This window comes from Rattus norvegicus, chromosome 15 (genome assembly GCF_036323735.1).
Source record: "Rattus norvegicus strain BN/NHsdMcwi chromosome 15, GRCr8, whole genome shotgun sequence".
Taxonomy (NCBI): domain Eukaryota; kingdom Metazoa; phylum Chordata; class Mammalia; order Rodentia; family Muridae; genus Rattus; species Rattus norvegicus.
Window position 1 is genome coordinate 78,706,567 of NC_086033.1, and position 25,512 is coordinate 78,732,078.

Below are 25,512 nucleotides of genomic sequence, written 5' to 3' on the forward strand. Positions count from 1 at the left end.
ACAGAAGAATGGTGATCTGTCAAAGCTACTATGAATTAAATAACTTTGCTCACTGGGAGCATGGATATGGGATAGTTATAAATAACATATAACATTAAAAATTTACTATGTCTCCTTATGATTGGGGTTTTCTCTTATTTATTATATAAAAATTAAAAGTATTACAACATCCATCATTATAAATTTGGACCTTTTTTCAAACTACTCCTCATGTAATCAGATGAATTTACTCTCAGCTACATAAACTAGGATACAAAACTTGATGCTTTTCAATTTCTCTGAAACTCACTTGGACAGAGGATTGAGTATAAAAATGTGCTTCTTTTACTAGTTTTTGCATCTGTTATCACATACTGTTTTCTTTATTTTTTGCCTTTTAAAGTAAGAAAAATATTATGTTGCACTTTATGTATATTGTTCCAACAAGTCTAGGGTTTGATTTTTTGAAACCCACGAAAATTGATCAACAGTAAACAAAGGAAATATCATCCTTTTGAGAAGCATTTTATTTATTTCTTTTATAAGTGGTTTTCTTTTGAAAGTTTCTACATAGTATTTTCAGACTGAGGTTGAACATGACTAACAAAAATTCGAGATCGGTAAACTACAGACAAGTATGTTTATTATAACTCATAATCTAAAAGTTAAGAAATAACTTCATTAAAAAGATTTATTGTAGAAGTCTGTCCTAGGTGATTTTAATTTGTTTTCTGTTGCTTTGATAAACTCCATGATCAAAGGAATTTGAGATAAAGAATTCATAAAGTTGTACTTGTTACAATTCAACATTAGGGGGCTCGTGGCAAGAATTCAAGGCAGAAACTTGAAACAGAAAGCAGCTTGCTGATTTGTTTGCCCTGACATGGTCAGCTAACTTTCTGTCTCAATTAGGGTTTTCATTACTTCATTGCTGTGAAGAGACACTATGACTATGGCAACTCTTATAAAAGACAGCATTTAATTGGGGCTGGGTTATAGTTTCCGATGTTTGGTCCATTATCATCATGGTTGGAAACATGGCAACTTCCAGGCAGACAGGGTGCTGGAGAAGGAATAGAGTACTACATACTTGATACACAGTCAGCAGAAGAGGACTATGTGTTGTTACACTGTGTACTCCACTGATTCTACCTCCACAGTTACACGCTTCATCCAACAAGGCCACCACTCCTAATAGTACATTTTCTAAGGTCCAAACATTCGAATACATGAGTCTACTGGAGCCATTCTATTTAAACTACCACACAGTTATATGATTCAGACCTTTCTCCCTAACAGTACACCTGTCTTCATTAGGATGGACCTATTACATCAATTGGTAATTGAGAAATTACCTCACAAACATGGCCTATCTGATCAAAGAAATTCTTCACTTAGATTTCCTCTTTTCAGGTGATTTTAAGAGTATGTCAAATTGAATTACAGGTGTTGAAAATAATGCCACATCACTCTGTAATGAATAGAAAACATCCCAGACAAAAAGTGAATGAAGGCTTTATTTGTCCTTTCTATCCTTGATGTCTAGGTAATGGACCCCAGATTCTTATATTAATAGGTTTTGTTATTCCAAGAAAATTAGACAGAATAATTTTGTTAGACTGTCAGTGAAAAATGAGAAGACTATTCATTTTAGTTAAGCTTAAGAAAGAAATTTTTTTTTATTAACTTGAGTATTTCTTATATACATTTCGAGTGTTATTCCCTTTCCCGGTATCCGGGCAAACATCCCCCTCCCCCCTCCCCTTCTTTATGGGTGTTCCCCTCCCCATCCTCGCCCCATTGCCGCCCTCCCCCCAACAGACTAGTTCACTGGGGGTTCAGTCTTAGCAGGACCAGGGCTACCCCTTCCACTGGTGCTCTTACTAGGATATTCATTGCTACCTATGAGGTCAGAGTCCAGGGTCAGTCCATGTATAGTCTTTAGGTAGTGGCTTAGTCCCTGGAAGCTCTGGTTGCTTGGCATTGTTGTACATATGGGGTCTCGAGCCCTTCAAGAAAGAAAATTTAATCATATAGATGGGTAATTTTTGAAATATCTAGTGGTTGCTAACCAAATCTAATCTCTACCTCTTAAAGCTACAAAAGTGATATTGGCTTTTCAAGCTGTTTCTTGTCAATAGCAACAAACCTATAGAATTAATGATTGACCTAGGTTAATGCTATAAAAAGGGTTTCAAATTTATGGTAGTGTTTGTGTTTACTCCAAATTTAACGGAATTGAATAACAAATAATGTACTATGAAGAAGTCTTCATTAGAAGACAAAATATCCACAGTGACATGTATAGAGTTTATATATGTGAAACTAGAGAATAAAAAATGGGGAATGAGTAAGGTGAGATTCAAAATATGGAATGCCTAAAACTTTCTTCTTTGTCATATACAAGACCATCCATAAATACTACATGTTGGCTCCTTGATTTTAGAGTGCACACCCATCAAAGATAGGTGAAGCAAATTTTTGCTTATGTTTTCATAGCAGACATTGTTTTGTCATCGTAATTTTCCTGAGGACTGTCATTTCAGAAATAATATGGTTGAACTGACAAGCTGTCAGAATCTTACAGTTTCTGGCCTAATCCACAAGCAAACATTGAGGTATATATATCCTTCTTCCCATTTGCATCAAATCCAAATTAAAATTTATCATATTCCATTGATTAATTTTCTAAGAACCTTGAAAACACACTTTTTAACTGTTCTAATTTCTGCATGTTATTTTGTAAGATAGGGAGAGCATCCGTCATACTTTGCAATGTCTCACATTGATTCGCTTACAGTCCTTTGATTTTTTTCCTTCTTACTTACATTTAGCTTTGCTTTGATTCGAGTTTTTTTCCATTTTTTTCTGGTTGTAGTAGAAATAAATATATATGATCTATAGCTTGGCTTGATCAAAAAAGTTTTAAAATTGGATCTTCGAAAATAATGTCCTTAATTGTTGGAAAACTTTCCTGAGTCCATTTACTTGCAATGTGCTTGGTTATTACACTCAATGCCCTAGAACTTGCTGCCCTATAAGCACTTTCAGGAAGAATTATGCCAAATTTCAATATGTCAAGCTGTGATTAATCAACTTTGTTCCCCCAAAGATTAAATTACTACTGCAAAAGGTCAATAAATGCTAATGATTGTTATCTGGCCTTAAAGCTATGAAGAGAATCCTTAAAAATGATTTAAAAAGGACAGTTATTTTGGAATAAATGATTGGAAACATTAATGAATTCGTTACATTTATTTGAAAAACAGTTATTGTTGGCTCAAAAGATAATTTATCAGGGTCCTAGTATTTTGTGGTAAGAAGAATAAAATTAGTCATATAGGATCAATTTTGTCTGTGTTCTTATGAAAACATAATTAAAGAAAATGGAATTTTACTCTTGCTCAACAATGCCTATTGGGTTACTCTGTAAGCTGTGGGGAATGTAGGCAGGTTTTCTGAATCTATCTATCTATCTGTCTATCTATCTATCTATCTATCTATCTATCTATCTCTTTTTGTTCCTTTTCTTCTTTGTTTCTTTCTTTCTCAAATGTCTAGTTGTTTGAGGCTGGCCTCAAACTTGTGATCCTCCTACCTCTAACTCCATCAAAAAAATCCTACCAGTGTGTACCACCACAACAGACTCTGTAAATATTTCTACATATAAATGTAAAGGACATAGGAGTAATTTCTTGAGAAAACTTGTATGATTTTCAGGCATTCAAATATGAAATCTCATATAAGTTATATTATTAGAAAGAAAGGATGCCTAGAACAAATGAAACTCAAGACGGATGATCAAAACGTGAATGCTTCACTCCTTCTTTAAAAGGGGAACAAGAATACCCTTGGCAGGGAAGAGAGAGGCAAAGATTAAAACAGAGACTGAAGGAACACCCATTCAGAGCCTGCCCCACATGTGGCCCATACATATACAGCCACCCAATTAGACAAGATGGATGAAGCAAAGAAGTGCAGGCCGACAGGAGCCGGATGTAGATCGCTCCTGAGAGACACAGCCAGAATACAGCAAATACAGAGGCGAATACCAGCAGCATACCACTGAACTGAGAATAGAACCCCCGTTGAAGGAATCAGAGAAAGAACTGGAAGAGCTTGAAGGGGCTCCAGACCCCATATGTACAACAATGCCAAGCAACCAGAGCTTCCAGGGACTAAGCCACTACCTAAAGACTATACATGGACTGACCCTGGACTCTGACCTCATAGGTAGCAATGAATATCCTAGTAAGAGCACCAGTGGAAGGGGAAGCCCTGGGTCCTGCTAAGACTCTCCCCAGTGAACTAGACTGGTGGGGGGAGGGCGGCAATGGGGGGAGGGTTGGGAGGGGAACACCCATAAGGAAGGGGAGAGGGGAGGGGGATGTTTGCCCGGATACCGGGAAAGGGAATAACACTCGAAATGTATATAAGAAATACTCAAGTTAATAAAAAAAAAAGAAATGCTTTTGCTTTTTATCCATTCTACAAATAATAACCGAGAAATAAACCTTATATTTCTACAGCAACACAGTATAGTTTGTTTAAATATTCATGTGTTTTATAACAATAATCTGTGCAATCTGTAATGACAAACAAGTCATGACAATGAGCTATAATAAAACAAGCATGTTAATAAATATACCAGCAGAAGTAAAAGGAGTTTGAAGCAACTCTCAAAGAATATCATTTTAATGTGAAGACAAGACTATTAATAAACTAGCATGATAACACTATAAGGAATAGTCACATTAACAAGTGTAAATTGGATGAACACTTGTGTAACAAAAATGATATAAGTAGTTATGGAAGCAGAGGTTCTGTGAGATTCAGTCTGAGGCAAATAAAAGTTAACCAATAAAATCAAGAACTCAGTGTCCTGATTATTATGAATGTGCTCCATGGTAAATGGGGCCCACACTGAATGTCTAGTTTTTAATTATTTGGTAGGAAGAATGTATATTTAGTTTTGGAGTCTACTCTGTTCTCTAGACTTTGTTGTGTCAGCTATTACGATGAATAGTACTGAAAGACATTCAAGAGTATGAGATGGGGGACTGAGGAGGGCAATGACTGGAATGTAAATAAATAAAATTTTAAAATGTATGTTGGCATATGAGTAGTCACTAACTAGAAAGAAAAAAAATATTGCACAACCAAGATCCAAATAGTGGATCAATAGAAAAGTTAGTGAAAAAGGGAAAACAACTCACATGGAATCATATCCCTGGTCAAGTCCCTACAAGTAACTGATGACTGCTGAGAGAGGAAAATGCACTTTCACAGGGTAAGTGCCTAAATGGATGTGCAGTTCAAATTTCTCAGCAGTGAACCTATGGATACAAAAAAGTCCAAAAAACATAATTAAGAAAAAAAGAGGCTATCAATTCCAGAGTGACAGGGAGATTTGGAAAACACTTGAGGGACAGGAATTGGGAAGGTGTGGGGGGTAAAATGAGAATGGAGAGTGTGAGGTAATTACAGTGAAATAAAATGTTTTACTTTATACAGAAAGTAAAAATTAACATATTTACACTAGAGCAAGACCATCTACATAGGATACAAAGAAACTGCTTTCTTAGTTAGAAATTCTAGTAAGGTTTTATCACTTGAGGAGTAAGTTGCTGTTGATGTAGTCTATTAAATAAAATGTGTACATTTGTGACGGCTATTCTTGGTTGTCACGTTGACTGAAACTGAAATTAACTAAATGTAAGCCTGTGAAGAGTCGGGTAAAGTGGCAAGACTAGCTTTCACATGGGTCTTGTACAAAGATCCACATTTAATATTGGCCACTTCTTATGAAATCCTATATAAAAGACATAGACAAAGAAAACTTTAGATATGTGTGTGTGTGTGTGTGTGTGTGTGTGTCTGTGTGTGTGTGTGTATAATTGATAGATAACAGAGAGATATATGATATATATTCTTTTTTTTAACACATTTTTTGGTTTTTGTTTTTCTAAGGTTTATTTATTTTATTTATATGAGTACACTGTAGTTGTCGTCAGACACACCAGAAGAGGGCATCAGATCCCATTACAGATGGTTGCGAGCCACCATGTGGTTGCTGGGATTTGAACTCAGGACCTCTGGAAGAGCAGTCAGTGCTCTTAACCACTGAGCCATCTCTCCAGCCCATGATATATATTCATTATACATGTTTTGTTTTGTTCCTCTAGAGAACATAGAGAAAATTAACAGTACAATATTATTAACAAACAATATTATTATTATAAAATATTATCAACAATATTATTAAATAATATTATTATATAATTTTGTTAACAGACCTTACAGCTTCAGTTTTATTGTTTGTGCACATAATGCATTTTTTCACAAAATGGAAGTCAATTCAGTGACAGTGCCCAATCAGCAGGGCTTCTCAAAGGAAAAGTGAGTTTTAAAATTTCAGATGTTTGTTGAGAAATACTGCAATGTCTGGGTATATTAGCTTAAATAAAAACTACCAGCTATGGTAGCTTTTGAAAGATCTTGCATTTTATTCATTTACTTTATATCTCTTCCACATGCTTAAAAGCATAGGTTCCTAGTTTGTGTGCTGTTATTATGTATAGAAATTGCTTTTTTACAGAAAACCACAAAAGCAGTGGTATGGAATGACAATGCCAAGAGATTAAATTCTTCTGAGTGTTTTCACTGTGATTTGATCATGGACATCTTTATGTTCTCAAAAGATCTTCCTTAGCACTTGCTTGTGAACATATTTCTTTATGTAAATATTTAATTAAGACCAACAATAATGATATAATTTTAATATAGGACCATGACATTTGAATTATTTTATTCTTAACATTTGAACTTATATATTATGTTCTCAGCCTTTAACAGTTGGTAATCCATAACATATCACACTGTTGGACTTTTCAAAAGATAAAAGCAGTAAAATATGTTTTGTGTCTTGCACTTATATAAAGATGAATTTTAAAAGAGTATAACAAGTTAAATGTAAGTCATATTTATAAATATATGCCCATATATTTCATGTATATATGAAAAAATATGAAGAATTAAAAGTGCTTGTGAATATCTCTAGAACTTTTCTCAAATGACAAATGTTGAAATTAGAATAGAAAAACTATCGTGAAGATTTATAGAATTATAGAAAGGTAGAAAAACACAATTTGAAAAGATACAAATTATTTTTATAAATTTATATATACAATCAATTTCATTCTAAATTCAGAAAGCTAAGTTAAACTTTAGACTTATAAATCATGTTTGCAGAAAAGTCATTGTTTCCATGAAGAAATACAATTATATAAATGACCATTAAAATTCATTATTTATGCAACTGAAAAAAATCCCTACATCTAAGTGTTTGGTAGGGAAAGAAACTACTCATAAAAATATAATTGTATGAGAGAAAATACATACAAGATACTAAAAAGGACTCAGTAAAGATTTAAAGAAAGGTGACACATTTTTCCTTTACAAATAGCACCTTCATTCACTCATTCATTCATTCATTCATTTCTTTATTTGTTTATTTGTTCATTCATAATGTATTTCCTTTATTTGAAAATAATGACGGGTGTACAATTGAAGCAACTGGTTCTTCCAGGGTTCTATTTTATTCCTTGGGGACAGCATATATTTATATAACAGACTTTCATAAAATCCACCCTACCTTAGATTTTTCAAAAACTTCCCTAGCCTCTAGTTTTTATATAAGCCAAATATTGCCTCCTCTTGGTGCCTGCATATTGATTATCTGTTAATTACTATCTATGTCAAAAGAAGCTTCTCTACAGAGCCTTGAGAGAAGTATTAATCTATGGTGTATTAGTACAGTAACCTGACTCCAAAATACCAAGTCCACATATTACCTTTTCTCTCTAATATGTAGATGTTAGCATTGAATCTTTAGATATGTCCTTTTAAATCGAAGTGTCAATAGGATTCTGAATATAACATTTAAATAGTGTGTAAAGAGAAAACGGGTAATGAATGTTGAAGGATCAAACAGAATAACAAAAGGAAAAGTATATAAAGGATGGATATAGGAAGTATGACTGACACTGAAATTCTTTGAAAAATGTCACATATCAGTCTTCTGCTGTGGTAACTTCCAAAGGTGTATACATATATGTACGTGAATATGATGTATATGTGTATGTGCATTTGTGTGTGTATGTGTGTATATGTATATGTATAAATTGAGTACAAATGAAATTAGTTTGTACCTGTATAATATTGCCTCTCTCATGCACCAAACACTCAAATACAAAGTTCAGTTCTAAGTATTGGTTACCTCTTCTTAAAATGTTGATAGTCCCATAGATAGGGTCCCGTAGACTCCTTCAAATATTCCAAAATATTTCATCTGTCTTGGTTATGGTCCTGAACTTAATGACCAGACACCACAACCTCAAGTCACAGGACATAGAGACATATAACTAGTTCAGGTCTCCAACCTTGTTTCTTCTGGGGTAGCTTTATCATGCTGGGAGGTCTTATGTATTGTACCAGATAAGAAAAGTAATGAACCTTACCTATCTGTGAGCCCTGTGAGTAGAAATGACAGGTTTGGCAGACATGTTCATTTGCAACATAGCTGCATAAATGATATGAGGATATTATAAGAGGTACCCACCATTAAATAAAATACCCAGTCCACAAGATGAAACTCATGCCTGGTACTTAACTTTAACAGACTCAAAATCCATGCATAGGTAGGTCATAGGCCTTAGGAGGGAATCCAATATCATATTATCTTCTAAAAAGGCAAAGGATTTATTTAGTTAAAGAAGAGTACATGAATTTGAAGGAGAGGGAGAGGGGATATATAGGAGGATTTGAAGAAAAGATTGACATGGGAAAATGTAATTATAAGGGTGAACGGGTGGAAGAGCACCTTCATAAAGGCCTGGGGGGGGGGAGACGGCACTGGGAGGTTGGTGGAGGATTAATTGAGAAGGGGATATCATTTAATATATAAATGAATAAAATGATTATTACAAAGTTGAAAATTCAAAATATAAAAGTAAAAAGAACATAGGGGAAATAATTTAATTTCTTATTCTTTAAAGTAATTATCTAAGAATATAGGACACTAATATACACAATAAATGAAAGATCATCACTATTCAAAATAATTATTATTTATTAGTGGATAATGCTACCAAAGTCTGATAGCATTTTGGGAATATTTCTGTTTATTATTTTACAAGGGTTGATTGTGCTCTAAGAAACTCTGATTGAGAGAATTTGTATTATTTATTCTTGTTAAAGTTACAGTGTTTATATGAAAACTGAAACAGGTTGTTCATTTATCATATACTTCACATGTGACAGAAGTAGCAGAACAAACTGAACCAAAAGGTTCTAAGCAAAGGGCCTTAGATCATATGTGTCAGAAATGGAGGGCATGCCATCAGAAGTTGATATTAGAGATAAAATTTTATTAGAAAAAATGTAGCGTGATGTGATTTATTGGTAAGAAGTTTTTAATAGTAGTGAGTATAATATTTGCTGAACAGATATTTACTGATAATTCTATAATCTATACTCAGTCTGCTTAGTTCATAGTGTACAGAAATGCAATTTCTTCAACATTTACTTGTAGACTTTAAGAAATAAAGCTTTCATTTATTTAGAATATTACTATTGAAACTTGGTAGATGGGAATTCCTATGAAGAAATGAGTGATGGGAATTATGTGAGTTAATGTGTGATGTTGTTACATTAATTTAGCCTATATTGTTTTCACCATGTGTAAATGAGCATGAGGATACTACAGATCCAAGTAACTTCAAAGTTTCTAGTATATTTAAGCTAGTAATGTCTAGCCTTCTACCTAGGTAATAACATGAAATTATTGGAGAAAAGTTCCTAAAAATCTCAAAACTACTTAATGCGTATTTTTGTTGAACATGATTTTATGGGATTTCTCAATTCTCAAATATTTGGTTAAATTTCTGTACTATAATATATTCAGCCTCAGAAAAAAAAAGTGTGCGCTGCACCCACCCACTTCTCCCTGCTCAGAATTCTGGTTTGCAACTATTATTACCAGGTGCCTGAGACCTTCAGGAGAGAATTCTTTTTTTTAATTCCCCATCTTTATTAACTTGAGTATTTCTTATTTACATTTCGATTGCTATTCCCCTTCCTGGTTTCCGGGCCAACATCCCCTAACTCCTCCTCCTCCCCTTCTATATGGGCTTCCCTTCCACATCCTCCCCCCATTACCACCCTCTCCCCAACAATCTCGTTCACTGGGGGTTCAGTCTTGGCAGGACCAAGGGCTTCCCCTTCCACTGGTGCTCTTACTAGGCTATTCATTGCTACCTGTGAGGTTGGAGCCCAGGGCCAGTCCATGTATAGTCTTTAGGTAGTGGCCTAGTCCCTGGAAGCTCTGGTTGGTTGGCATTGTTGTTCATATGGGGTCTTGAGAATGGTATTATTTGTACTTCTGTCCTAGAGTTTGTCCAGGGCCATTCTAAAGATGCACTTTTAATGCAAAATCTGTGATTCATTTATTTCTAATTTTATTCTCTTTAGACTTTTTTACACACACACACACACACACACACACACACACACTGCTGAATGTGTCCAATTTTGTTGTACACATTTATATTTCTGTAATGTTGGCAGCAGGAATGAGCTCTAAAGGAGCTTAACACAAAGAAGACTGATTGTCCCTCTCTTAGCAGACATTAATTACCTGTGGGTATTCATCCACGGATAGGGAGTTGTGAGACTTCTCCAACCCACGCTAAGATATATGCTGGTGTTGTCATTATATAAGGTCTTGTTTTATTATTGCTGTTTCACGAGTGCCATGACCGGTCATATATAGAAGACACAGTCTTGTAACAGCTATGTAGGTCTTGTGGATCTTATAATCAACCTTCATCCTCTTCTATGACTTTCCCGAGCATAGTGTGAAGAGGTTGTGTTGTAGATGTACCCAGTGAAGCTGGGCTCATGAGGATCAATTGTTCTCTGAATTTTGACAAGTTTTGTCTTACTATGATAGTCTTCAACTGCTGCCAAATTAATGAAAAAAATACTTCTTAAATGAGCAATGATGTGCTCAGAATGCTCTGCTACCTCTTTTTTTTTAAATATAACTTATTTATTTACATTTCAAATGTTGTCCTTTTTCATGGTTTCTGCCCTGGAAATTCCCTATCCCATCACCCTGCCCCTGCTTCTATGAAGGTGTTGCCCCACCCATCCACATACTCACCCACTTCTACCTCCCCGTCCTGACATTCCCCTACACAAGGACATCAAGCCTTCAAAGGACCAAGGACCTCTCCCACCACTGATGTCAGACAAGGCCATCCTCAGCTACATATGCAGCTGGAGCCAGGGGTCCCTCCATGTGTTCTCTTTGGTTGGTGGTTTAGTCCCTGGCAGTTCAGAGGTGTCTGGTTGGTTGATATTGTCATTCTTCCTGTGGGGTTGCAAACCCCTTCAGCTCCTTCAGTCTGCTAACTCAAAACATTCTTACTTTAATTATTTTGCACAGAGAGAACTGGTTATGTGCAATGATAAACTTGAATATCAGTCCAAGGACTGAGACATTTTACAAGTAGCTAAGCAGTGGTGTTTAGAAAAGAATGAACTTGATAATCCTCACAGAACAACTTCTACACAAAAGAGAAAGATCCATGTGAATGGTAATGAGTTTAAGAAATCCTGTCTAAATGCAGTCAATGTCAAAATGATGGCATCCTTCTCTTCTAGATTTCAACCCTATTGTGCATCCTACCACACAACTATCCTGGCCCTATCTTTTTCTGAAGCATGTCAGAGACATGTTAAAATTCAGAGCAATATAGCAGTTTTTGCTTCAGCTTGGGATTTTCTTTACTCAAATGTACAAGCAAGCAGTACCTCACCAAATGCCATATTCTCCATAAGGCTAACACTCACATCTTCTTGTTCCTTTATTTTTCTTCAATATTTATTATTTTATTTATTTACATTCTAGTCATTACCCACTCTTGGACTCCAATCCCACAGTTACTCATTCCATTCCTCCTCCCCCTTGCTTCTGAAATGTTCCTACCCCCAACAGGCCTCCCCACTTCTTAGGACCTCAAGTCTTTAGAGGATTAAACTCATCTTATCCCACTGAGGCCTGATCAGGCAGACCTCTGCTATATTTGTACCTGGGGATCTCAGAGTGGCCCACGTATGCTCCTGGTTGGTGGTTCAGTCTCTGGGAACTCCCTGGGGTCTGGGTAAGTTGAGACTGCTAGTCTTCCTATGGGATCACTCAGCTCTTCAGCTTCTTCAGTCCTTCTCCTAATAGGGGTCCTTGGCTTCAGCTCAAGGGTTGGGTCTATGTATCTGCTTCTGTCTCAGTCAGCATCTGGTAAGTTCTCCCAGAGGACAGCCATGCCAGGCTCCCATCAGTAAGCACTTCATAGCACATTGTAATAGTGTCAAGCCTTGGTTCCCTCCCATGAGATGCAGTCCAATTTGGGCAGGTCATTGGACCACCTTCTCTTCTCCAGCTCTGAGTCAGAAATTTTGACTGTGAGTTAGTAACCCTGTCTCTCCACTTAAGGGCCTATCTGTCTACTGGAGGTAGACTCTGAAGTCGCTCTTCCCAATGTTGGGCATTTTGGCTAATGTCATCTCAATTGAGTCTTTAGATTTTCTAACCTTTGTTGTCTGGTAAGTATACTAGAAGGTCCCCACACCGCCCAACCCCCAATGGTGCTTATCTCCATATTCTTAATCCTATGGGCTTCTCTTCTGTTCCCCCCACCATATATTACCATGTTCTTCTTTTTCCCTCCCATTTGCTCACCCACCCAGATCTCTCCCTCCCTGCCTCCCCTGCCTACACTGATTACTTCTTACACTTCCTATGATTGTGGGTTGTATCCTAGCTATTCAGTACATTTTGGCTATATCCACTAATCACTGAGAACATAACGTGTATGTCCTTTTGGGTCTGAGTTATCTCACTCTGGATATTTTTAGTTCCATCCATTTGCCTGCAAAATTCATGATGTCCTCTTTTTTAACAGCTGAGTAGTATTCCATTATGTAAATGGACCACATTTTCTGTTTCCATTTTGTGGTTGAGCGACCTTTGGGTTGTTTGCAGCTTCTGCTTACTAATAATACGGCTGCTATGAACATGGTGGAACACATATCCTTGGGGTATGGTGGGACATCTTTTGGGTATATGCCCAAGAATGGTATAGCTGGTCTTCAGACAGACATTTCCAGTCTTCTGAGGCATTGGCAGACTGATTTCCAGGGTGGTTGTATCAGCTTGTAATCCCACTTGCAAGACATCTATGGGCACTTGATCTTTGACAAAAGAGCCAAAATTATACAGTGGGAAAAATAAATCATCTTTTATAAATAGCGCTGTTCTAACTGGTGGTTTGTATGTAGGAGAATGAAAATAGATCCATATCTATCACCCTGAACATAGCTCAAGTCGAAGTGGATCAAGGACCTCAACATAAAACCAGATACACTAGATTTAATAGATAAGCATGAGGAAAAGAGCCTTGAACTCAATGGCACAGGGGAACACCAATGGCTCAGGCTCTAAGATCAACATTGACCTGATGAATCTAAAAAGCTTTCTGTAACTCAAAAGACACATCAATAGGACAAATGGACAACCAACAGATGGGAAGTATCATCACTAACCCTCCATCTGACAGAAGGCTAATGTCCAAAATATATAAAGAACTCAAGGAGTTAACTTCCAATAAACCAAATAATCAAATTTAAAAAATGGGATATAGAGCTGAACAGAGAATTCACAACAGAGCCAAGAATTCACAACAATAGCCAAGAAGCACTTAAAGAAATGTTCAAATTCCTTAGTCATCAGAGAAATGAAAATCAAAACAATCCTTAGATTCAATCTCACACCATTCGCAATGACTAAGATCAGAAACTCAAGTGATAGTACATGCTGGAGAGGATGTGGAGAAAGAGGGTCACATCTTCTTGAGAATCAGAAATATGTTCAAATCCCATAATTTCCAGTCTAGTTGAAGTGGCCATTAATTTTGTTCATAATTTTAACATCTTTATAGATGTAACATATATTCATTTTTATGATTGTTGATTGTCTGTTCTGTCCTACCAAATGTCACACCCTGAAAAAAAGACATCTGTGTTATCCTGAGTCCAATTTTTTACCAAATATCTGTCAAAATAAATAAGATCTCCAAATACAAAGGATTTTTACTTAACTAATTAGGAATTTGCTTCATTTATTCTATTTCCATGGAAAATATATCACTCATCTTGATAGCTTGAGTGGAAAGGGTGGCAGCTTATCTCTTTTATCTGTGTTGGTGAAATATACATCCTTAATTCTTTCCTTCCTTTTAATTCTTCTTCTGTGAAGATGAATTTAATAAAAAATAATTACAGAATTTTACATGTTCTACTTCCTAAGTTGCGGTAGCATAGGTGATAGGAAGATTAAAGCAAGAGGATCATTAACTTCTTAAACAAATAGGATTAGAACCCAAGCCCGCTCATGCATTCTTCATAATATTTAGGGCTTAACATGTCCTACTGCAATTGTCTCATGTCTTCCCATTTACATATTTATATCTCAGTAAAACAGTACAATGTAGGTCATTACCACTACAGCAGGGAACAGGCGTCTGGATATTGGGGACTGATTAGCTGCTAGGCTGTGCTTGTTAACATGCAGACCCCTGAGTGAAGATTACATTTGCATATTTCTTTTCTTGTCCTGATGACACACATTTCTCTTTGCCTGCCTAATACTATTATCATGTTTGAACATTCTTGTCCTGGGAATTAATTTTTCACAGGTCTTTCTGTTTTGCTCCAGTTCTTCACTCTACTTTTGATTCTTTTTTTTTAAATTTATGCCTATATAATTCTGTCATTAGCCAGTTAATTGTTCAAAAAACCACTGTCTTTGATGTTCTTTTTATAAGTTTTTTGCTTTGGGTTTAACTCCTCAGAGAGGATAAAGTTAGGATTTGACCATGGAGTACGGTTCTGTCTTTAATATTAATGAATTTCACTGTTCCTAAGTTCCATTTCATACAGCGTGTTTATTGTCTCAAACATTTAAAACTTAACGTAAAATCAAACGTAAGAGAAAGACTATAGGCTACACGATGAGGAAAATATCGACTGCAAAGAACAGTGAAAGGAAAACAACTTTAACATTAGCAGTACACGCCTGACACTATATAGAGTTGTATTTATTAGGAATCCTTGAGCTCCTATATTTCCTCCTTTAACCTCTTTAGCACCAGTCACATATAATATATTATTTACTTAATAAACACTGTTTCAAAAATTCAGCTGCCACTGTTTAAAACAGATAGGGTCACTGAGTTCATGGTGCTGTGAGGCATGCATTTTCCTATGAAAATGAGACTAATATTTCTGGTAAAGCATTCCGATATTGATATTGGGTGACATCTACCTGTGAACTGCCCTTAGTCTTCCTTTTTCCTTGCTTATGCTTTGATGGGAGATGACAATTTGCTTTGGGAATTCATCACGCAAATCAGGAGAGATGGACAGGACATGTCAAGGTTATGTTATATTTTCTAGGTATCATGGGACATACTAATGAACTATATATCTTATCTGAAGAAAGTAATAGTTATTTATGTGGAAATGTCATTCCAGCTAAAAACAATCTATTGCTCTGGCATATTTTTTGGCCTCGTCTTGATAACTTGCTGAATTCTCCTGGGATACAGTGAATTCTTTGGGTTTTCAAGCCTGATTTATTAGAAATACAGAAGAGGAAATCCATAAATCAGCTATTCTTAATGCCTAGACTTTAAATTACTAGACCTAAAATATCTGTAGATAGGAGGTCTGAGAAAACGAGCAGCAGAAAAATTAGTTATGATCATAAGAATTGAGGGAAAGTTATTTATTAGCTTCAGTGATTCCTTAGCTAAATCTATAATAAAGTACTCAATAATTATGACTATTGAATACTCATTTAAATATGAATATACTTGTGCATATAGGAGGTGTCTTTTCTCCCTCTCATTTCCTTGTCATATGACTAAGGATACCTTAATGTCCTCAATGCTTACAGGTGCTTGCTGGGTAGTCATGAATACTGGAGATTAGATGCCATCAAGCAGATATATAATAGGCTAGGCATCTCTCAAAACTTGTAATTCTATCCATGAAGGACCTAGTTGCCTTTTTTAGCCTCTGCCTATACAAAGGTCATATAATCACATAAACATCTGCATATACACAGATAGATTAGATAGGTAGATATGCAAATAGATGATAAATGGTAGATACTTTCATAGATAGATACATTGATAGATGGAATTCTGACATCTCAACTCAGAATAAGAGGTGTGTTCAATTTTGAATATAGCTATGAGTTCAATTTGATAATTGAATTAGTGTCAAATGAAAAATTTGGAAATAACGTTCCAAAAGAGCTTTCAGTCAAAGAGGAAATTAATGTAGGAAATTGTCCACAACTTTGTCAGATGAACAGCAAATGACATTAGCCAGGAGGTAGCAGGAGGAGGTCTAGCTGAGGGCCAGAGAAAGTAGAGCTTCAGTGAAGCAACTTCTCTACTCCATCTCTGTTTTATGTCTGTGAACTCTCAAAAAGCTCTCAGTCAAACAAGTCAGAGAATATACATATAGAATATTCCTTTCAGAAATACTAAGACAAGCTCAAAAGAGCAAGAGTCTAACATAGAATCAATGGACCCACAACATATATAGCAATTCCTAGTAAATACTACCATTGAAATAAAGGTTTAAAACAAATCACAAAGATACTATTCATATTTTTCTAATACAAACAACCTTTCAGCATGCTACAAAGAAGACATCCAAATTATATATATATATATATATATATATATATATATATATATATATATATATGGTTTTGTCTTATTCTATTTTTTGTCGTGTGGCCTTGATTTTGAAATTATACCTCTTCATGACTGCACTCCGAACGACCCAAGAAGCAGCAGAGTCAGATGTAGATATTTACACCCAATCAATGGAGAGAAGCTGCTGACCCCTCCAGTTGAATTAGGGAAAAACTGGAAGAAGCTGAGTAGGGGAGCAACCCTATAAGAAGACCAGCAGTCTCAACTAACCTGGACCCCCGAGATCTCTACAACACTTAACCACCAACCAGGCAGCATAGACCAAGTGATATGAGGCCCCCAACACACATAGAGCAGAGGACTGCCGTGTCTGGGTTCAGAGAAGATTCACCTGACCCTCTAGAGACTGGAGGCCCCAGGGTGTGAGTGGGGTGGACGGTGGGGGGATGGAGGGTGGGGGATGCGGGGGAACATCCTTTTGGAAACAGGAAGGAGGTATGAGATTTGGAACAGTCAGAGGGTGAACCTGGGAGCAGAAAAGTCTGGACTGTTAAAAAAACAAACTAAAAACAAAAATCGATTAAATTAAAAACAAAAAGAAATTATGCCTCTTTAAATAATGTATACTGTGGCCTGTACTTATGTTGCAGATATTTTCTCACCCTTCCATCTCTCATATTTAGTTACACTAAAATTTACTACTGATGTTTCATGACAGAAACAATCTTTACCTAAAAACATTATTTGATTGTGCTGTACACCGGCGCATTTTCCTTTCATAAGATTTTCTTTATTATCACTAGTAACAGATATGAGAGAGAAAGCAGAATCCATGGTAGCAACTGAAAAACTGATGGAGAAAGCTTTCTGGACTAGGAACTGTAAGAGGAAGTGCTTGCACGAGGTTGTCCTAGTGCAATTTGCACGGTGTGTGTGCTGCTGCGCTTGAAGCTTTGACCCAGAAGAAAAGATGTTTGGTTTTCACAAGTCAAAGTTGTACCAACATATAGAGGTATAGAGGGCGGCTGTTTATGTAGAGCCAAGTTCTCCAGCTCTCCGTTCACGCACAGTAAACGTTATGGAAAGGACTTCCAGAGCCGTTTTGGGTCGCCTGAGACTCACTCAGGAGACATCTTCAATACCTGTGTGCTGCTTGTGAAAAGATGGAACAAGTTACCGGCGGGATCACAAACAAACAAACAAACAATCAATCAAATGGGATCATGTGGTAGATGTGAGAGCAGGACCCTGTATAAAGACAACATTGAAACCAAAGAAAGTGAAAACTCTATCTGGAAACAGGATGAAAAGCAACCAGAGCAGTAAACTGCAGAAGGAATTTAAATGCCACAATTCCGATGCCCAGAGCACCACCTCAAGGGCCTCTCCCGCCCAGTGGCCATGCTACCCTGCACAAGTCAAATGAGGGCTCAGATACAGAGATGGCTTCCAGCTCTAACAGAACTCCAGTGTTTTCCTTCTTAGATATTACCTACTGGAAAAGACAGAAAATATGTTGTGGGATCATCTATAGAGGCCACTTTGAAGAAGTTCTCATCTGTTTCTATAAAATTATATATATATAAAAAAAAAGTCCCACCTAACCCCTGCACTAGGTCCAGCACCACAGTGCCCCAAGATAGCTGATAGATATCTTCATCTCAGTCAGCAAAGCCTCTCACCTGTTTTGCTCTATCCCATACCACACTGCCAATGGCTTCTCTCTGAGCCTGGCAACAATCTCTCTATCCATCTAGTGCCCAAGACAGGTTGCCACCATGCCAGAAATATACATCCCAGTTCTGTGGCTGCCTAGTGTCTCCAACCACCACATACTCTCTTGAACTTAAGTTGCCACATGAAAAAACACACAGCACAATAACCTCTGATCCTATTGATAAGATATAATTGCCCACCTAGACATACAGAGCCATGTTGGTCACACTTCCAACACCCAGTGAAATCATTACTCAGCAAACTGGAACCCAACAACCAGATTTATATGTTAAATACTCAATGTACAATACATCCACACAATTAACTTACAACCGATTGATAAGATATAATTGCCCACCTAGACACACAAAACCCTGTACACATCTATCCATTAAGAATATTCATAACAACCTGAAGGTTGCAGAGAGGAATCGTAACATCTGCCTGCATGTTCTCTCCACTGCTTCTCTTCCTTGCTCCAGTCGCCTCCTCTCTCTAAAAGCTTTTCCCCACCTATCCTGCTTTCTTGTCAAATGACAGGCTTTTTTCTATCTTGTAAGTGCCTTCACCTGTGTGATGACATCATCCTACCCTCATGGACACTCACCTGTTCAAGCCTTGCTGCAGCAATAAGAAGCCAGAGGAGCAGGGGCCAGCTCCACTGTCTATCTCCACTCAGGAGTGGTGAGTAAGATTCATTTAAAAGAGCAATTTAAACTTAAAAAGACCACAAAACAAACTTTTCCTCCTACTTTTAACATGTATACTGGCTATTCTGCTAACAGACATGTTCTAGCATAATTTTTAATGGGTTACCCTCCTTATCCTTCATCCAACAAACTCTGAAGCCAGTCTCTAGCACACTGCAAGAAAAAGAAGTGTATATAATATTTAAGATACTGAGTATTTCACAGCAAAGCTGAATGCTGCTGTAAAGTGCTCTTTAAGTATTTTTTTAAATCCCCTCTAATGAATGAAATAGGGGAGTTTCATGGGACAGCAATGGGATATATTATGTGATAAACCATATGTAGCTTACTCTTTCTGTGGTGAGACAGTGGTTGGGGCATTTTTAAATGGCTGACTACACTTGCTTTCCCCCATGATAATTTGGCATAACTCAGTGTCACGCCCATCTCGGCCGGCAAGGAAGACGAAACATGGTTGGATTCTTCTCAACAGCCTTTACTGCAGGACACCTTCGTTGTTGACACGGGGACCAAGAGCGGCAAATTCGCTCGCCTTATATACACAACAGTATGCTAATAATCTCTCAGGGATTGGTGGGGCACGGGTCACCCCACTATCACCCCACTATCACCCCACTACTTGTCCTCCAGGGATTGTCAGAGAATGAATCACCCCACCAGCATGGTACCGCCCCCCTCATTAGCATATTACCGGCCAACTGACACCAGGTGCAAAGCCCGCACATGCGCAGTACTATTGTTCACCACAGGAGGGCGCCGGATCATACAGCTGCCCTGAAGAGGGGACAAGCCTGCTCATGTGCAGTAAGTTGTTTACATTCAGACGGGGCTGGCTGTTGGCGCCATCTTTGTTTTGCCGCACCACTCCCTACAACTCAGTAGCATGATCTGCTCCTAGAAGGTAGTTAAATTTTTTTAAATGCTAAGGCGTTGCCAAGGTTCTGATGATTCAGACCTGTACTACTGATTACTAAGCAGGACAGACTAAGCTTTCTCTAAATAGCTTGAAGGAGGGAGCACTTTCTGAGCACACAAGTAGCACTGTGTCTCCTCCCATTTATCTTCATATTGATAAAATACTTTATGTGGATCTTGTAAAACAGAACCAGATCTCCTTCTGGGGAAGGCCTGCCTCTGGGATGGGCAAGGTCCTATAGGGATAGAACCAAAGATTCACTGCAAAGTAGAGAACACACGTGGTTAGAAACTACTTAATCAGAACGTGTAAGTCCGGGGGTCCATGGACACAGTTGATGTTGCTTGGGACAGGTTTCCTAAAGGGCTTACAATATGTAAATAATTGATGTTGGTGATAACATGACTGGGATTCACTGAAATGCACATGATCCAGATTCTCTGGATTACCACAGTTAACCTTTGTGGAGGTTTTATCTAAGGAGTAGCTCTTTCACTTGTCATAAAACCTGTTAGGGTTTGGGGTTTTTTGTTTCATTGTTTTTCTCCCATTATTTAAAGTTGACTAGAAGAGTTGTGTGTTGAGGCTAAGTTGATTGGGTTGATGGATTTGGTTGACATCTCAGAGGAATCCAACCGAGGTTGTCTAATTGCTTCTCAAAGTTCAAGAAAAACAGTAGTGCCACTTTAGACCTCGTAGAAGGGGTGTACATGGCTGTCTTAGTATTTTGTTGCTCTTGATTATTTTAGAAGCTGTATATTTAAAGCCTTTTAGAGTTTCACAACAAGGAGAAGCCAAAGTTTGTGGCATCCTATAGTTTTACATTGTGTATTTCTTCCTTCTGGGAAAAGCCTACCTAGTACAAGCTACCACATGCACAGACTGCCCAATGAGCAGGCCTTTTCTCCACAATCCTAGTGTAGCACAGAGTCCAGCCCTTACCCTTCTCCTACGTTACTTTGACATGTTTTTTTTTTTCCTACGTTTTGGCTGCAGTATTGAGGGGAATATACTTTGATGGATCATCTCTACTTCTCTCTTTATTTATTTCTATACCTCAATTACAGCCTTCTTCCCCTCAATTCTCTGCCTGTAGGATGTACTGTATGTAGTCACCCACTTTGTATTAACATATTATAAATTTACAGATGTGTTTTGATCTGTTTATATTGCTGTATACTTATAATCAAAACCATTTCGATTATTGAAAAAATTAGTCTTATTAGAAAACAAAAATTATGAAATTTTGTACAAAATTATAAGTATTGGTTTTCAGTAGCTTGAATTTGCAAGAAACTGATATTTGAATAAAATTCATGGCACATGAATTTTAAAGGAAAATACTATGAAACAAATGCAAAACACGTATATTTAATGAATTAAGTGCATCAAATTCCGACATAGTATGAAAGTTTGCTTAAATGTTGGATAAATTCAAAATCATTCTAAATTTTTCATTATATCTTTTTCATAAAACATTAAATGCCAAAAATAAGAATATGCGAACATGCTTAGTAATGCTATTCCTATTACAACTTAATGTAAACATGTTGACCAAAAGCACACAGGAAACTGGTTTTGGCAGTTTATTTTCCAACTTGAAAGCAGCACTGATATTTGTGTATTTATTTATTTATTTACTTACTTACTTACTACTCACCTATTCACTTATTTCATGAGTATATTTTGGTTGTGAGATGGTCTTTTGTTGAATTGTTTTCCCTTCTGTCGTATTAGCTACACAGGCACTCCACTACTACACTGCTGCCCTGTAACACAGCTTTAAGATGGCAGAGATCCACCTTTCATCCCACACACTGTGCAATCCTCAGGATTTCCTTAAGAGTCTCAGAGAGTTCTCTAGCTCTAGACTAGTACTGCGTCTCCTGAGGAATGTTTACAGTATCACTCAAAGTGATGCTCCATGAATTTATCGTTCTTCATTTCCTCTCCGTTTGTTGGGGCTCTGTACCTGGGAGCATGGATGATCTGGACAGAGACAGAAAGAACCGTCTCAAACTGTGTCTGTATGCACTGAGTACCCAGTTTTACTGTCCTCCTCAGATCTTCTCAGTTGCAGGTTCTCTTGGTGATATCATCACCAGTTCTTTCGGCGTCTTACCCACAGTAGTGACACTGGGGACTAAGGAAGATACAGATCTATGCCTCAGGTGCACCTCAATTACAACAAGTTGATCTCCTTGGGTTTGAACTTCGGTAGCATCTCAGGGACAAGGTGGCTGGTATCAGACCCACCCGGATTCTGAACAACTGAAGAAGATGGCACTGTCACATCCTCAGAGCTAAAGCACAAAAGCCGAGCTGCTTTCAAAATGTCTGTGTATTAGATTGTAGACTTATTTTTATGTGATTATTATAAAAGTATCTGCTAACTATCTTATAATCTCATCTTATTTGGCTATTTAATATTTTTCCTTCATAATCACTATTTTCGGGGCAGACTTGGTTTCCTTCTGTCCTCTGAGATTTGTATCAATTTTAAAAAAAGAAACATGACCTATGGTTATGTAAAGAAAAATGATATAGGTTATTAATGACCTTTTGTTTCTAGAAGCAGAAAGAGTAGAAACATTTGGTATGCGTTTTTCTCATACTTAGTAAAAAGTGTTTGTAAGGCTCTTTTTAAAAAATATAGAGAGTATGTTTTTAAAGTGATGAATGGAATATATACATGATAGATTGATATTGCAGTTTTTGGCGATTTTATTCTGAATTCTGAAAGTTTCTATAAGTACAGTTAAAATACAAATTTAGAAAATTGAAAAAAGCACTGAAAGACTTGAGTTACATCAATTTTCAAATAGAATACTTATTTTAGCCAAATAATTTACACTTTCACAGATAGTTTTAATATGCCAATATTAAACGCTTGTTAAAGTACATGATTGTAGATTATAAAATCTGAAACTCCAGGTTTGCTAATTTTAAGGTAGTTTGTCTTTTACTCTGGAGCAGAGAAGAAAAGTGATCATTTCCTTTAACTTCATTGTATTCAACACTTCTCTGATGTGCAGTAGATGGAGTATAAAAGCATGATTACTCATGTACTAAATAAAGTGTGTTTAATTACAAATTTTAGTTACTGACCTCAAAACAATTATAGTACTCAGTTGAATGTAATTTTCTTGCTAATTACCTGAACAAATTGCTATGCATACTCCACACTGCTTTCTGATTTCACTTTCCTATTGTTTGTTCTCAAACCTGACAGTCAGCACTCTAAGCAAGCTTTTCATCTTAACAGTTCAGTGTCCTTGATGGAAATAAATAGTTGGATGTGATTTCATTCTGTTCACTGACAAGTGGTAAAATAAAAAATGACCATCACTCTCCAGAAACCATTTTTTTCTTGTACAAATATCCAGAAATGAGGACTTTAAAAATAAGAATTTATTTAAAGTTTAGCAAACAAATATAAACTGAGGGACTTATCTGTTGTGCTTTGTACTCAGAGGGTAGACACATACTCCTTTTCAAGTACATTTTTCTAAAATATGGTGGATACTTGATAGGTCATTTAGTTTAAGAGCGATAGTGACATTCATTTAGAAAAATTTACAAGATTATACTTTGGGGATCTTAGAAGCATTTATGTTCAAAATCCTTGGCTCAAAAGATAAGAAATATTAGTTTTAGCAATATGGATTATTTCTTAGTGATCTGTTTGTCATTTCCTAACCAAGAAGGGAGAAAATAATGACAGATTATTGTCCTCTAAGTAGATATTTTTAGTACAAAAAATGAAAGAAAATTTAGTCTATGGAATTGTTCTTATATTTTTTTTAATTATTTGAAATGTTCACATATATACAAAATATATTTTGATCTTATCCATCCATTATTCCCCCTAAATCATCTAAAACCCATCTCCCTTTCTTCTTCTCCTCCCAAATGTATTTTTAAAAAAACCCTAGGATCATGCACAGATTGCAATATCTACTAGGGTACACATGCATGAAGAAAACTGACTCCACTCAAGACTTTCTATTAGTAGCTGTTTACATAGGGGAATTAAGACCTTGGTTCATTTAATCGTAGTCAAGTCTCCCCTGGGCAAGCACAACTGCCATATGTTCATGAGTACATTCATTTTCTCATATGCAAAAGACATTGTTTATATTCAAGCCTCCAAATATCTGGCTCTTTCTGGATTCTCTTTCATGATGGTCTTGAGCTTTACGGGGAGAGAGGTATGACCGTGATCTGCACTTATGATTCAGCAGAAATTAATCACTCTCATCATATTGACCAGTTGTGAGTGTTGTGTTAAGTTGGTACTTTGTTACACAAAGATACTCTCTGGTGAGGTTTAAGAACTATGGTAATCTATAATTACAAAGATGTGAATTTAGAAGGCGTTGATGCAATGTCCATTTTGGAAAAAAAATAGTAATAGATTCTCCCCCATGGCCAACCACCTCAACAAGAACGCTTTCTTCGTTGGCTAGATGTAGCATTCCATTTAATATTTTCCCCGTGTGTGGAAGGCCTCATGTCCCATCAAAAGGCGGTTGATAATACTGATGTAGTGATGGGTAGACCCCTGGGTCTAGCTTGCCAGGTTGATGATCATAGTAACTCATCTAGTTCACAACTGCCCAAAACAGAGTATAACACCTTATATTAAGTCTAGATTCATAGTGAAAGTTTTGTGACTAATAACATTTGATTGCCCTATCTCCTGTATCTAATAACTGTGGTATCTTCAGTAATACTGTCTTATAATCAAATTTTGGTGGTTAACAAAAACATAACAGTAGCTAGTGTTATTTGGGTGTTTGAGACACCTTGTCCGGCCAGACATGATATATTTCTCTGATCAACTTTATGATCATGGGTTTTTATCTGATCATCATTTATGAACTGATCCTCTTGTTAAATATGTAAATTTCGCTTCATTCTTTTTGATTAAATTAGGGTCTACTAATCAGTATTTAAAAATACCATCCAACCTTACCATACCTTATGAAGAACACTCAGTCTTGCAATTTAATGAATGCCAGTATACATTTGCTCTTACTTTTAAAACTCACTAAAATAACTTAGTAAAAATGCCAAAAAAGATATAGCAATTTCTTTTCTATATTAACTTTTCCCATCTTATCTTTACACACTTGACATCTTTTTCTTCTGGAATCAAATAGTCTTATTGTATGACAATTACAGCATCAAGAAAAATATTTAAAATATATCAAGTGAAATACATAAAAGAAATATCAGTTTTACTTATCTTCTTTTCTTTCTCCCTTCATTTCTTCATCCTTTCTTTCTGCCCCCTGCTTTTCCATGACCAAAAATAATTTACACAATATCTTTC

General features: G+C 36.5%; 1 long non-coding RNA gene and 1 pseudogene across 30 annotated transcripts in view; both read left to right on the top strand.

Annotated features, from left to right (window-relative positions):
* The first annotated feature begins 17,802 nt into the window (after positions 1–17,802).
* Positions 17,803–19,369, top strand: Sinhcaf-ps1 (SIN3-HDAC complex associated factor, pseudogene 1; annotated as a pseudogene).
* Positions 19,370–19,955: 586 nt separating this feature from the next.
* Positions 19,956–25,512, top strand: part of LOC103693758 (uncharacterized) — a 67,190-nt gene continuing 61,633 nt past the window's right edge. For 8 of the 30 annotated variants that reach the window (XR_005494180.2, XR_001841401.3, XR_005494171.2 and 5 more), the window contains exon 1: positions 19,957–20,062. This is a non-coding gene — a long non-coding RNA (uncharacterized LOC103693758). Of the gene's footprint in view, positions 20,160–25,512 lie in introns of all 30 variants that reach the window. The other 22 variants (XR_005494179.2, XR_001841399.3, XR_005494194.2 and 19 more) reach the window with 7 other exon arrangements.